At 34.5% G+C, this 14,880-nt stretch overlaps 2 long non-coding RNA genes and 11 other non-coding genes across 13 annotated transcripts; 12 read left to right on the forward strand and 1 right to left on the reverse strand.

Moving 5' to 3' along the window:
* Positions 1–5,862: 5,862 nt before the first annotated feature.
* LOC142521693 (uncharacterized) lies at positions 5,863–11,797 on the reverse strand. Its single transcript, XR_012814364.1, has 2 exons — positions 11,193–11,797; positions 5,863–7,114 (listed from the first exon to the last, which is right to left on the reverse strand). It is a non-coding gene; the product is annotated as an uncharacterized LOC142521693 (long non-coding RNA).
* On the forward strand, positions 5,954–6,036 carry LOC142523571 (small nucleolar RNA R16). Its single transcript, XR_012814758.1, has one exon. It is a non-coding gene; the product is annotated as a small nucleolar RNA R16 (small nucleolar RNA).
* On the forward strand, positions 6,562–6,651 carry LOC142523570 (small nucleolar RNA R41). Its single transcript, XR_012814757.1, has one exon. It is a non-coding gene; the product is annotated as a small nucleolar RNA R41 (small nucleolar RNA).
* On the forward strand, positions 6,816–6,889 carry LOC142523573 (small nucleolar RNA Z155). Its single transcript, XR_012814760.1, has one exon. It is a non-coding gene; the product is annotated as a small nucleolar RNA Z155 (small nucleolar RNA).
* LOC142523567 (small nucleolar RNA R12) lies at positions 7,981–8,058 on the forward strand. The gene has a single exon (XR_012814754.1). It is a non-coding gene; the product is annotated as a small nucleolar RNA R12 (small nucleolar RNA).
* Positions 8,140–8,226, forward strand: LOC142523493 (small nucleolar RNA SNORD24). Its single transcript, XR_012814684.1, has one exon. It is a non-coding gene; the product is annotated as a small nucleolar RNA SNORD24 (small nucleolar RNA).
* On the forward strand, positions 8,257–13,945 carry LOC142521692 (uncharacterized). The gene is made up of 3 exons (XR_012814363.1): positions 8,257–10,197; positions 11,984–12,121; positions 12,537–13,945. It is a non-coding gene; the product is annotated as an uncharacterized LOC142521692 (long non-coding RNA).
* Positions 9,109–9,229, forward strand: LOC142523488 (small nucleolar RNA SNORD14). Its single transcript, XR_012814679.1, has one exon. It is a non-coding gene; the product is annotated as a small nucleolar RNA SNORD14 (small nucleolar RNA).
* Positions 9,517–9,594, forward strand: LOC142523568 (small nucleolar RNA R12). Its single transcript, XR_012814755.1, has one exon. It is a non-coding gene; the product is annotated as a small nucleolar RNA R12 (small nucleolar RNA).
* LOC142523491 (small nucleolar RNA SNORD24) lies at positions 9,673–9,761 on the forward strand. The gene has a single exon (XR_012814682.1). It is a non-coding gene; the product is annotated as a small nucleolar RNA SNORD24 (small nucleolar RNA).
* On the forward strand, positions 11,063–11,178 carry LOC142523489 (small nucleolar RNA SNORD14). The gene has a single exon (XR_012814680.1). It is a non-coding gene; the product is annotated as a small nucleolar RNA SNORD14 (small nucleolar RNA).
* On the forward strand, positions 11,436–11,512 carry LOC142523569 (small nucleolar RNA R12). Its single transcript, XR_012814756.1, has one exon. It is a non-coding gene; the product is annotated as a small nucleolar RNA R12 (small nucleolar RNA).
* LOC142523492 (small nucleolar RNA SNORD24) lies at positions 11,591–11,679 on the forward strand. The gene has a single exon (XR_012814683.1). It is a non-coding gene; the product is annotated as a small nucleolar RNA SNORD24 (small nucleolar RNA).
* Positions 13,946–14,880: the final 935 nt, after the last annotated feature.

Raw genomic sequence — 14,880 nt, forward strand, 5'->3', positions numbered from 1 at the left:
GGGCTCCCTCTGGGACCTTCTCCCGTAAACGGGCTCCCTCTAGGGCCTTTTCCCTCACGATATCTCCGATCATATCATCATGTCATTGTGTCATCGTGTTAGTCACAACTAAATCACTTCCTTCAAAACGTGTCACCATATTCATCACTTAATAAAATCATGCATATACGTAATTTTTTTCCTTTAAACCAAGCATGCACCGTATTTATCATAATTGCGTAAAAATCATAAACATGATGCATAAACATTTAAAACATGATGATAAAATGTGCTCAGGGCGCTGCCAGGACCAAAATCTTCCCCGGGTGCAAAATGACCATTTTGCCCCTGGAAACCCAAAATTATCGTTTTTCTCCTAGACGTAAAATTTCATTTCTTTGACTATTTTCTTAATTCCATTGACTCTAAGACGTCCCAAATAATTATTTAAGCCTACAAAAACTTTCCCATATTTTTATTTGGCTTAAATCTATAAATATAACCTATTAATGAGTTTTAATCCCGAATTAAACCAAACCTTAGCATAAAACTCCCAATTTAAAAACTTAGACTTCTAATAATTATTTGAGCTTAAATATAATTTTCCTATAATTTTATTAAGCTTAAATCTAGGCGTTTCAATTAATTCTTTAATTTACGTTTTGTGCGGCGACTAAATCCCGGATAAATCCAAAACTCTTTATTTTGATCCGAAACTTAACAAACTCCTTAAAACATCCCAAAACTTATTTATAATCATTCCTAGATGTAAACTCGAGCTCATTTCATAACTTAACCGAATTGTTTTTAAAACTTGGACCGGTGTCCCGATTTTAACCCGAATCGACTCGAAACTTAACCGAATTTTTTCCAACTTTTTGTCATATCTTAAAAACATCTAAAGGTCCTAAAAACCTTAAAATCTGACCCTTAGACACTCGCACAATAGGCCAGCAAGCTGCTGAAATTTCCAGCACGTGCTAATCCGAAAACCCAAGCCACCAACTTTCCTTATTTCGACTCTCGCCTAACTCTGATGGGAACAGCTGCTACTCATCCTTTCCTAGACCACCCTAGGGCCCTCTGAACCCCAAGAACATAAGCTCACGGCCCCATGCAACTTACACAACAGAAACGAGCGCTAGAACCCGAAACCACTACACCCGAGCTCCCATCTTCAAGCGTGCGGTCTGCTAAGCCTGAGGTTCTAGCACGCTTCGAGCCCTTCCAAGACTTCTCTCAGACCTACCAGAGTCTGGTCTAAGACTCAGCTAGGTCCCTGCGTGGTTAGCTAATCCTTGTACTCAACTTATCCCAAAAACCGAGTCAAAACTTGACACCCATCTCGATCTACACAAGCTTCAACCGAAAGCCAACTCCAGCCCTATTTCCCTCGAACATGACATGTCTCAGCCCCCTTAACAAGCGCAGCCAACAGCCCCTTGCACAACCACTTGAAGAAACATGATTAGAGAATAAAAAGGGTGCATGTTTTTAAGCAAAACCAAACCCATTTCTATGTAACAAGCTGGATCGAGAATTCCACCCATAAATTAACACACATCAACAAATATACAGCGTAAATGATGCAGAAACGAAAGTACTTAGCGTGCCTTGATGATGTAAAAATGTGACGAGGAAGAAGAGAGGAGCGCCAGATAGCCTTGGATGCAAGAACAAACCAAAAACCGTGGCTTTAAATTGGTGTCTCCCTTTAATTTTCTGAAACCAAGGGTCCTAAATTTGAATGGGGTGTCGGTTGTTGTACATAATAGATGTAGGGTAGCTCTAGTATAATAATTAAATGATTAATTAGTAAATAATGGACCCTAATTGTTTAATTAAAAGTTTTAAAAAAATATTTAAGCCCAATAAGATTAAAAATAGGCCCATTAAATCCAAACACACTCCCGAAAAATATTTCATGTTGGAAAGTTTTTGAAAATATTAGCCGAACCCTCAAAAAGTCCCCCGATTCGCTAAAATTTGCGTACAGGTTAAATAATATCATACTGGGTAAAATATCCCAAAAATCCCCTTTTTTGAAAAATACACTTAAAAACACATTATATTAATTAATAAATATAAATCATGTAATTAAAATAATTTCCTGGAAATTCTCCGGTCTCCGTTCTTCGTTCGAGCACGAAATGAAACTTAAAAATCTTTAATGCATGAACCTTTAAAATTTCATGAATTAAATCCTATCATTAAATAAATATGCATAAAATGCATAAAAATAATTAAACACAAATTAATAAAATGAACATGCATTTTATGCTTTAAAAGAATTTAATAAAATACCAAAGAAATTTAATAATTTGCATGCATGTGGTACACGTGACTTTTCGATTTTTGGGACATTACATAAACAATAAACAAAAACAAATGGCTAAAATATTGAAAAATCAACAAAAGACAAACCTGCTTGACAAAGTTATCGACCAAATGTCTTAAACAATAAAAATGATGACTACCAGGGAACACAGACTGAATAGCTTTGATCAATCCAGGATGTCGGTCAGAGAAAAAAATGTAGCTACGGAATATCATGATGTATTGGGATGCCAAGACATGTTTTAACTGGTAGCAAAACCATTCCCAATTAGAATCGTTTTCTGCATCAACAACTGCATACACAAGTGTAAAAATATCATCATTCGCATCCTTTGCCACAGCACCTAATAAACATCCTTTATACTTGTTCTTAATGTGAGTTCCATCCTAAAATATTAATGGCCGACAACCACTAATAAAACCAACAAGACATGCGTGAAAACATATGAATAACCGTTTAAATTTGTTTGTCATCGAATCAATTTCACATTCAACAAAACTCTTGGGATTTGTTTCTTTAACAACATGACAATACCATCGTAATTTATCATACGACCCCTTATCAGTTCCATGAATATCATGCATTGCCGTTTCTTTACCCGCCCAAACTTTATGATACTCAAGTTCTACTCTATCTTTCAATGTCCTTCATCTTTGTACATGAGCGATATGATGGCTCTCCCCTTAACTTCTCCTTCACAACATTAGCTACCCAGGATGAATCAGCTTTAGGGTGACCTCTACTCCGCAAATTGTCATCCCCACAACTATGGCTTAGGTTGCACTTTCTTATGCCGAATGAATTGTCTGATTTATGTTTGGAGGCATAACTTTTCACTCACAATTATCTTTGCAGCAAACAACTACGATCTTGTCACTTTTATTTTTCTTTTAACTAAAATATCTTCTACTTGCAATAACATAATTTTTAAGACAAATCCTGAATTCGGATGCATCTTTAAATTTTTTCCCAACATCACGTATGCAATGAATCCAAGAATCAATAGAATTGGTTATAGTGCCAACATCAAGCTCGTGACCTCCGTCTGAACAAACTTCATCATCAAAATCAAACCTAACCATATTAATACAAATCAATAAAATACATGAGGAAACATTTCAATATTTTTTTTACCTAATTTAACTTGAACTATAAAATATAGCAAATAATACTCAAGTACTCCACAGTAGTTAAAAACAAGCAATAACTCATTTATCAACTTAGCAATTTCTGAAATTTGCAAACAAACAATAAAAACAATGCAAACAAAAAATAACGAAGTTACCTCGCAGCAATTATGTTGACTGGGCTTTGATAATCTTTTGGAACTGTTATCAATTTGATTATATTTAATTTCAAACAACCTATGAAGGTTTATCATATTTCGGACATCATCATCTTCGTTCAGGTTTACTACAATCTGCTCATGGGGTGCCATGTATTACAATATTGTTAATTCAGAATTAATAGCCGCACATTTTTGTCCTAAACTCTAGAATATCTCTAATAGAGTTGCGCCATTAGAAATTGAAATCAACTAAAGACCATTGACATAGCGGCAACTTCCAAGAAACGAAAAATATTGCACTTTCGGAACCGACTTCCATCAATAAATCGATCGTGAAATATCTAAAATATTAAAATTTGCTTCTAAAAAAAATGGACATCCAAAAAAGAAAATTAATTCTATAATTTCTTACTTTTAATAATAACTCAATAATGGTGATAAATGAATTACGTAAAATAAAATTACAACCGAACCAAGTCGACCTTTGTGCTCAAACAATATTGAAGCAGAAATATTTCAACCCACATTATATTTCAAATAAATCGTCTAAATATTTTGGTACTCATTTTAGAAATATTTTACTATAAAATCATCGTAATAATTTAACAATTCTTTTCAAAATTGTTTGATAAAAGATAAGTTAAGTCACACAATACACAAAAAAAATCAAGTGGAAACATGATAATGATCTTACATGCGGAAACTAATATCAAATGACATTCCCATTCTGTCAAACCAAATCAAACATATTCTGTCAAAATAAACCAAAACAAACTCATTTTGACAAACCGAACTAATCTCACATAACTATCATTCCAATCATATTCTCTAAACTAATACATTCTGGTAAACAAAACTTGTTCCCAAAATCATGCACATTAATGTCCGTATTCGGTCAAAGCAACAAAATTCAATTTCAGAATAATGGGCTAAAATTCAATTTCACAATAGTGCACCAAAAATTATTAACAAAAAACCCCTAAATTGGATTTATTCAAGCATATTACTTTGTTCAATCTGCTTCGTGCAAATGGTGTTTGTCTGAGCAAATTCTCTGCCGTAGATTCAAGCTTCTTTCCGCAAATCGCAGCCCTAAACTTTGCTTCCTGCCCTCTTCAACTATTTCATTTACGATGTCTTTTATGGGGCCGATGGATCTTTCCGCAAATCACAATCCTATTACGAACATACAATATCATGAATCCATTTGTGTATTGAAAATGGGATTGAAGAAAAGAAATTGTTTTTACGAACAAAAACCATTACACCTATAAAAATGATGACAAATAAACGACAATTGAATTGTGTATCATTTAATCGTCCTTTATTAGTTTTATAGGGTGGTAGTTCCACGGAAATCTGAAAATGAAGTGCCTATTTTCTCCTCCTCAGTTACGCTGATTCGACCTAGAAATTCTTGTTTTTGCAACGTTTTCGGCAACAGGACGACAATAGATGCTGGGACGTGTGATTTGCGCTGGTAGGGACTCTGCTTTGCTGGGAATTTTCTAAGCTTGGTTACGCAGATTTACGGTTTTGAGCGATATATTTGTGGGAAGATTCAGTTACATAGACCTGCGGAAAATATGGTAAATTGTGCCGATGGGGAACGAGAAAGGGTTTCATAGATAATGGCGAGTAGAAAATTGAAGGAAAAAAATGGTTGCTCGCACAGAAGAGAGGAGGAGTGAAAAGCGGGATGGATGAGTAGAAAGGGAAGATGACCAACAAAAATAGGGATTCACACAATTTTTTATTATTTAAAAAGAGTAAAAATGTAAAAACCCAAGAAACATGAAGTAAAAAGTAAGTTCAACTTTTATCTGGTATTAAAAAAAAATTGATAGAAATTGAATCTTAAATAAATAACGATAGATGTATTTTTTTCCAAATGACCTAAATTACGAGCATCACAAACAATGGCCCAAACCTTAATTTTTCTAAATCGCTATTTAAAAAACCCTACAAAACAACGCAAAGCGCCGCCCACCGATGCCCTCAGTTCCTAACCTGCATCCTTCTCTCTTCTCTGCGTCATTTTTTTTTAGATTTTAGATCTAAAGCCTAACATTGCATCTGGTTTACCCTACTGAAATTGATGTTTGAGTAGAGATGCATTCAGTTTTATTGCTCGAAATTAATCTTCGGGCTCAAAAAAATTGCCTTGGAAGGTTGAATCTTTTGTACTGTTTTCTGCGATTTATTTGTGAATTATAGTTTGCTTATTGATTCTTAGAACGGGTTTTCTCTGGTCAAATTTGTTTTGCTTCTAGCGTGTGTGCTATTAGCTGTTACTGTAAATTTTAATGCATATTTATTGAAATGTGGAATAATTTTTTGTTGGATTGGAAGGCAAATGATGTAAAATATTCTTATCCTACACACTGAAATATAGTGTAGACCTAAACTCCGCTTATTATCTGATGCCTTCATTATCTCTTCAAAAAAGTTCTAATCTTTTGTTTGGATGGTTTTGATTTATTTGGATCTCCGATTCCTATTCAATTGTCGTTTGATTTCTTTGAAATATTGTGTTTTTGGAATTATAATACAGATATCGTTTTACATCCTCGAATCCTCATCATTTAATCCAAATGAACCTAGGGTTGTTGAATCCGAGAAAAACATTTGATATTTTAATTTACGAGGGCTCTAACATTTGAGGATACTGGATTCATCATATGCGTTGAATATTTATACATTTCATTTTCTTTGATAATTCTATGAATCCAAATACTATTCGTTGATGAGAAAAAGCAGAGGGGCGGTCAGACCCTGTTCATGATTGTTTATTCAAGTTCTGACTTCTGAGCAAGCATAGAATTCTATATGATTCGAAATGCATGAAAAAAGTTGTTTGGGAATATTTTTATATTCAAATTTGTTGTAGTTTTTACTCATTTTATTGGTATATTTTATTTGTGCATTAAAGCCGCCAATTTGTGGAAGTGGCTTAGTGGAGGCTATGATGTTTTAAAACTACCTATTTTCTGAGAAGAAGTTTCCCTCTGATTATAGAAACCAATGGATCCTTCTGAGCCTGTCTCACTCACAAATTCAATAGAAGTAGGCTTCAAAGTTTCTGCAACATTTGGTGTTAATCCAATCGACGTTTACATAATATTCTGCAGGAAACTTGCATTTGTGTAATTTTAGATGTTGTTTAGTGTCCTCTCTTAAATTTTGGTTTATTTTTCAAACCTCTTGAACCATTGTGATGAGGATAGATGATTCGGATGCATTCGTGACGAGCTAAAAAACAGACTACAATTATCTGATCAATGGTTCTTGTTTTATGAAGAGAGATTTCATTTCCTATCTTTTATGGTTTTGTTTTCCTTTTCCTGTGATGAAGCTTTCCATGACACTAATTTATAAATCTCGCTTCGGCCTTTTCTGTACTCAATTTTGGAAAATTTCTCAGCTTTCAAGTGAGCTTAGTGTAAATAACTGTCATACTTGCATCATTCCCATGATAGCAACGGCGAGTCATCTGAGACTCCCATCTTCTCCTAGGACAGCGAGTCATCTGAGACTCTCTTCTTCTCCTAGGACGGCAAGTCAGATTTGTGCTACTGGCACTTCATCATTGTCTTTCGGTAATTCTATGAGAAAAAAGATGGTTATCCTTTAATATAGATTTTTTGTGTTGTAGATTCTATATATTATTTAGATATTGCATGTTAATAAGTTTGGTTGATTAGGATTTGTTGTTTGGTCTATGGTTTGCAGAAATTTATCAAATGACAAATATATGGTTTTCCTCTCACATGTATTTTCAATTTTTGATGTAGATTTTTGAGCTATAAAACTGAAGTTAAATATTTCATATGAAATCATGATTGTGGGAGGTAATGGAAATTTGGTTGTGAGTTTGTCTTACACACAACATAATTTTTCTGCTAACTTATTAAAATTTTACAATAAGTATGTAATTATATAAAAATTAAAATATTTATGTGTGTTGGTTGCTAGTATATATGAATGATTTTCAACACTCTTATCTCACATATAGGCATTTGTGTTTCTTCTTCCTTCTTCTTAGATTTGTAGGTTTATGTTATGGTATGTGCGGCGATGATGATAGATTGAAGGATTGTTTCTCAACGTTCGCAGTGGCCGCCTGAGTGCGTTCGCCTTCCTTGGATGTCTGAGTCGTCATCACCACAAGCAGCGATTTTTCGTTCAATCTCGAATGTTTCTTTTTTAGTTTTTAAGGACTTTATTGCAATATGTTGATTTGATTCGGTGGATCCATGGATCTAAAGGCTATATTGAACTTCTGATCACGAATATATCTTTCTCTACCTTTAACTTGGAACATTTCCCTCTTTTAGATACATCTCTTTTAGATTTTTTGTATTGGATGTGATTATTGGGGATGATGAAACAAATCAGACGGATTCCCACTGATTTTATGCATGATTTCACAAACCAGCTACTTCTGACCCATCATCAGTCTTTCCCAATTTTGTGTCTTTCCCTATTAGATTTTCCAGGATATATATCATGTTTTTCTAGAAGAATGTTAGTGGGCTGATGACGTGAGCTTATTTGCTACTCTTGGCGGGATTTGAAATTTTCCATGTGATGATTATAATCCACCAAGATCTCTGAGGCCGCTTCACATTGTTTGGACGTCAGGGTATGGATGAATAAACTAAAAATTTTATTAGTTGAAATTTAAAGGGATTCGAACTAATGGTAAACCGTGATTGTGTGGTGTGTCACTTGATAAAATTACAATCGTGTCCTAGCCTATTATCAACATCTTTTTACTTTTCCCCAATGATAAAGTTGTTCCCATTTTATCCTTGGATTGAGAGCCAACCGCCTGCCCACAGTTCTCCAACTTCTCTTTCAAATCTATTACCGATAGAATTTTTAAGTTTCGAATGGCAATTTGCATATTTGTATGTTTAGTCAACTTTAATGTGATTCAAGTGACAGGAAATTGGGGAAGCAACTGGAGTCATCTGAGACTCTCATCTTCTGCTAGGACGGCGAGTCAGATTTGTGCTGCTGGTAGTTCGGGTGCTTCTAAGAAAAACGAGTTGGTGATTCTTTAATAAAGATTTTTGTGTTGTAGAATCTATATTTTATTTAGATAATTGAATGTTAATGAGGTTGGTTGACTAGGATTTGTTGTCTGGTGTATGGTTTTGTAGAAATCTATCAAATGACAAATATATGATTTTCCTCTCTTTCACGTATATTTTCAATTTTTTAGTAGAATTTTGAGCTATAAAACTAAAATTATATATTTCATTTGAAATCATGATTGTTGGAGGTAATGGTAATTTGGTTGTGAGTTTTTTCTTAGACACAACATAATTTTTCTTCAACTTTTTAAAATTTTACAATAAGTATAATTTTAACTAAAAATTAAAATATTGATGTGTATTGGTTGGTAGTATATATGAATGGTTTTTACCACTCTCTTGTATCATTTATTGGTATTCACGTTTCTTCTTTCTTCTCAGATTTTGTGTTATGGTCTGTGCGGCGATGATGATATATTGAAGGCTTGTTTCTCAACATTCGCAGTGGCCGCCTAAGTGCTTTCGCCTTCGCCGGGCTTGAGAGCTTATGCTGCACTTTTCCTTCCTTGGATGTCTGAGCCGCCATCACCATAAGCAGCATTTTTCGTCCAATCTCGTTCCCAAGAAATTCTTCGATTTCTTCCGGAAGCAGATGATTTCTTTTTTAGTTTTAAAGCCTTGCATTGCAATCCGTTGATTTAGTTCGGTGGATCGATGGATCTATCGTCAGGCTATATTGAATTGCTGATCACAAATATATCTTTATCTACCTTAAACTATGAAGCATTCCCCCTTTTGTTTTGTATGATAGGATATTTATTGACAAGGTCGATACATTTCTTTTAGATTTTTTGGAATGGGGGTGATTATTGGGGATGATGAAACAAATCAGACGGATTCCCACTGATTTTATGCATGATTTCACAAACCAGCTACTTCTGACCCATAAATCTTTCCCAATTTGTGTTTATCCATATTAGATTTTCCAGGAATATATATCATGTTTTTCTAGAAGAATGTGAGTGGGCTGATGATGTGAGCTTATATTTGCTAATCTTGATGGGAGTTGAAATTTTCCGTCTGATGATTCTCATCCACCAAGATCTCTGAGGCCACTTCACATTCTGTGAAAGTCTGTCTGGATATGTATGAATAAACTAAAAATCATAGTAGTTGAAAATTCAAAGGCATTCGAACGATGATGGTACCGTGATTGTGTGGTGTGTCACTTGGTAAATCACAATTATGTTCTAGCCTATTATCGACGCCTTTTTACTTTTCCCCTCTTATAAAACTGTTGTTCCTATTTTATCCTGGATTGAGAGCCAACTGCCTGCCCACAATTCTCCAACTTCTCTTTCAAATCTATTGCCAGATAGAACTACTAAGTTTAGAAAATGGCAATTTGCATATTTGTAGGATAGTTTGATTCAAGTAGCTGAAAGTAAGGGAAGCAACTGGAGTAATCTGAGACTCTCATCTTCTCCGCGAGTCAGATTTGTGCTGCTCGCACTATAGCATTGTCATTCGGTGCTTCTATGAGAAACAAGGTGGTGATTTAATTAATATAGATTTTTTGTGTGTTGTAGAATAGAATCTATATATTATGGAGATAATTGCATGTTAATGAGGTTGGTTGACTAGAATTTGTTGTCTGGTGACTGGTTTTATAAAAATCTATCAAAGGACAAATATCTGGTTTTTCTCTCTCACATGAATTTTCATTTTTTTAGTAGATTTTTGATCTGTAAAACCGAAGCTATATATTTTTTTTGAAATCATGATTGTGGGAGGTAATGGAAATTTGGTGAAGAGAATTTTTCTTACACACATCATAATTTTTCTGCAAACTTATTAAAAATTAAAAATAAGTATATAACTTTAACTAAAAATTAAAATATTCATGTGTGTTGCTTGCTAGCATATATGAATGATTCTCACCACCCTCTTATCTCATTTATAGGCATTTGCGTTTCTTCTTTCTTTTATCTTCTCAGATTTGTTGGTTTATTTTATGGTATGTGCTGCGATTAGGGATGACAATGGGGCGGGGCAGGGAGCGGGTTTGCTATCACCATCTTCGTCCTCGAATTCCATCCCTGATCCCCGCTTTTTTCCCGAACCCGGAACCGCGGGGATCAAATCCCCATCTCCGCTCTCATTCTTGTTTCAAAAATATTAATTTGACAGGACGGAGGCGTTCGAACCAAAACTTATTATTATTAGTGATAACATTAATAATAATATTATTATTAATATTTTTTTAAAAATATTATTATTATATCATTAATATTAATAATAATATTATTATTATTATTATTATTTTTGGGGCGGGTTCGAGGAAAATCAGGGATCCTCGTCCACGTTTCGTGTTTTCCCTGGCCACGAACCCGTGGGGAAAATTACCAACCCTAGCTGCAATGATGATAGATTGAAGGCTTGTTTCTCAACATTCGCAGTGGCCGCCTAAGTGCTTTCGCTTTCGCCTGGTTTGAGGGCTTGTGCTGCACTTTCCTTGGATGTCTGAGCTGCCATCACCATAAACAGCGTTTTTTCGTCCAATCTTGAATTTTGTTTCTTTTTTAGTTTTAAATCCTTATACAGCAATCCATTGATTTAGTTCGGTGGATCGATGGATCTATCGTCAGGCTATATTGAATTGCTGATCACAAATATATCTTTCTCTACCTTAAACTGTGAAGTATTCCCCCTTTTTGTTTTGTAGGATGGGATATTTGTTGACCAGGTCGATACATTTCTTTTAGATTTTTTGGAATGGGTGTGATTATTGGGGATGATGAAACAAATCAGACGGATTCCCACTGATTTATGCATGATTTCACAAATCAGCTACTTCTGACCCATAAATCTTTCCCAATTTGTGTTTTTCCATATTAGATTTTCTAGGAATATATATCATATTTTTCTAGAAGAATGTGAGTGGGCTGATGATGTGAGCTTATATTTGCTACTCTTGATGGGAGTTGATATTTTCCATCTGATGATTCTCATCCACCAAGATCTCTGAGGCCACTTCACACTCTGTGAAAGTCTGTCTGGATATGTATGAATAAACTAATAATCATAGTAGTTGAAAATTCAAAGGCATTCGAACGATGATGGTACCGTGATTGTGTGGTGTGTCACTTGGTAAATCACAATTATGTTCTAGCATATTATCGACACCTTTTTACTTTCCCCTCTTATAAAACTGTTGTTCCTATTTTATCCTGGATTGAGAGCCAACTGCCTGCCCACAATTCTCCAACTTCTCTTTCAAATCTATTGCCAGATAGAACTCCTAAGTTTAGAAAATGGCAATTTGCATATTTGTAGGATAGTTCGATTCAAGTAGCAGAAAATAAGGGAAGCAACTGGAGTCATCTGAGACTCTCATCTTCTTCTAGGACGGCGAGTCAGATTTGTGCTGCTGGCACTGCAGCATTGTCTTTCGTTGCTTCTATGAGAAACAAGGTGGTAGTTCTTGAATATAGATTTTTTGCGTTCGAGAATCTATGTATTATTTAGATAATTGCATGTTAATGAGGTTGGTTGACTAGAATTTGTTGTCTGGTATATGGTTTTGTAGAAATATTTCAAATGACAAATATGTGGTGTCCTCTCTCACATATATTTTTCAAATTTTTAGTAGATTTTTTAGCTATAAAACTGAAGTCATATTTCATTTGAAATCATGATTGTGGGAGGTAATGGAAATTTGGTAGTGAGTTTTTTTCACACTCAACATAATTTTTCTGCAAACTTAAAGTATATAATTTTAAGTAAATATTAAAATATTTGTGTGTCGATTGCTAGTATTATATTGATGATTCTCATTACTCTCTTCTCTCATTTATAGGGATTCACGTTTCTTCTTTTTTCTTCTCAGATTTCTAGGTTTCTGTTATGGTCTGTGTGGTGATGATGAAAGATTGAAGGCTTGTTTCTCAACATTCGCAAGTGCCGCCTACGCCTTCACGGGGCTTGAGAGGTTATGCTGTACTATTCCTTCCTTGAATGTTCGAGCCACCACCACCACAAGCAGCGTTTTTTCGTACAATCTGGAATTTTGTTTCTTTTTTAGTTTTAAAGCCTGATGTTGCAATCCATTGATTTAGTTCGGTGGATCAATTGATCTTTGGTCAAGGTTAGAATCCATATATTATTTTGATATAGATTTTGTCTTGTAGAATCTATATGTAATTTATATAATTGCACGTTGATGAGGTTTCGTTGACAAGGATTTGTTGTCTGGTGTATGGTTTTTTAGAAATCTTTCAAATGAGAAATATATGGTTTTCCTCTCACATATTTACAATTCTTGAAGTTGATTTTTGAGCTATAAAACTCTAGTTACGTATTTCATATGATATCATGTTTGTGGGAGTTTAATGGAAATTTGGTTGTGAGTTTTGTCTGACACCCAACGTAATTTTTCTGCATGCCTTTTACAATAAATTTATAATTTTAGCTAAAAATTAAAATATTTTTGTTTGTTGGTTGCTTAGTATAAACGTTGAATTCACTAAATTGTTATTAGAAAATCTTAAGATTTTTCCAAATTCACCGGTTCTTGATCTAATATTCATCATTGGAGAGATTTCCAGCATGGGTATTGGCTCCTTTGTCAACTGCACCTTGCTAGTTTCTCTAATATGACTAGTACTTGTGGTCAGATTTTGAAGGAACTTTGCGATGGCATTGCGCCTAGCTAGCTTCTCTTAATCCTTCCTGTTTGTAACTCGTTCCTCGATAATTCTGTTAATAATATGAAAATGATATGAAACTGGAGTATTGATTCAATGAAGCTGAAGTCCGCTGTTTTTTATGTGTCTGATACTGATTAGCTTTTTGGTTTATGTGCTGGTGTGTGTATTGCAGTACTCAGAAAGTTGTCAAGACGAGTGATTCTCAGATTAGAAAAGTGCATAATCAAATAAGATCACTCGAACAAAAGCTCACGAAGTCAGAACAAGACAAAGAAAGATCAATCTACTTCATAAGAGCAGAAGAGCAGAAGAACTCATAAAGAAGTGACAAAGTTAGAAGTCTATGTAAGCTCTTCAGAGGAATGAAGATCAAAGTCTCAATTACAAGTCAGGTCGGAGAATATCACAGAATCCGAACAAGATCCAAAGATTTTAACGCTTACAAAGACTCTTAAGTGTATTCAAGACTCACAGAAAGATACCCGATGGCTTGCATTACTAAAACAGTGACTTGTAATCTTATCAGCTATTAGATGAAAATAGAATCAACACACCACAAAGGAATCTCCTTTAAAGTGGTGTTCAAATTCGTGGTTGGATAGACAGTCATAATTGTAGATTTGGTCAGAAGCATTAATGGCGCAAAGACAAATAATACAACATTAATGAAATAAGACAGATCGTACAATTTAAATCCAGAGAAACTGACAGTTGGACTTTGAAGTCTATAGATACACTACCTCCAATATTCTTAAAGATGATACAAACAAGTATCATACACTTACACGAAGAGGAAAGGGATATAAGAGTATATGATTGTGTAATTAGAGAAGCAACATGGTTCAGAGCAAAAAGATCTATTCTTCAACCATGCTTCACACCCACGGTGTTGATTTCGAAGTTCACCAAAAACTTAAAATATTTCGAGAGTGCATTTTCTTGTAGACAAATCCAAAATCCTTTTGTAAACCTCAAAAGTTTGTGTTGTATCCTCTTAACTTGTAATTCATCCTCTCGTGTGATCTGGACGTAAAATTTGAATTTCAAATTAATTCGTCCTACTGTGTGTTTTGGATGTAAGCGTGTTGTAATTCGTCCTACTGTGTGTTATGGACATGATCTAGTGAATCTTTCATTGGTTGAAGAAGAAAGAATGAGGTACGTAGAAGGGGTTTACCTTCGAACTTCCGTTAACAAATATTGTGTTTTTACTTTTCGCACTTACTGTTATGTTTTTGTGCTGATTATGTATTCATATCTAGAGTATAATACATTACGCAAAAGTAAATATTATACCAATGTCTAAAATTTATATCAGATAGATTTGAAGTCTAATAGCCTAAAATCAACTTGTGGTCTAGATACAACTTTTTAAATTGAGTAAAATTTGGCCATCTCTATTCACACCCAGACCATACAAAATATACCTATAGCTAAAAGACATGACATGTAGCTTCGATCTAAGCCTTGAATCGTCTGATTTGAGCCCCGAATAAAGCAACACAAAGCCTAGCGCAACCTGCT

The sequence above is a fragment of the Primulina tabacum genome, chromosome 13 (assembly GCF_025594145.1).
Source record: "Primulina tabacum isolate GXHZ01 chromosome 13, ASM2559414v2, whole genome shotgun sequence".
Lineage (NCBI taxonomy): Eukaryota > Viridiplantae > Streptophyta > Magnoliopsida > Lamiales > Gesneriaceae > Primulina > Primulina tabacum.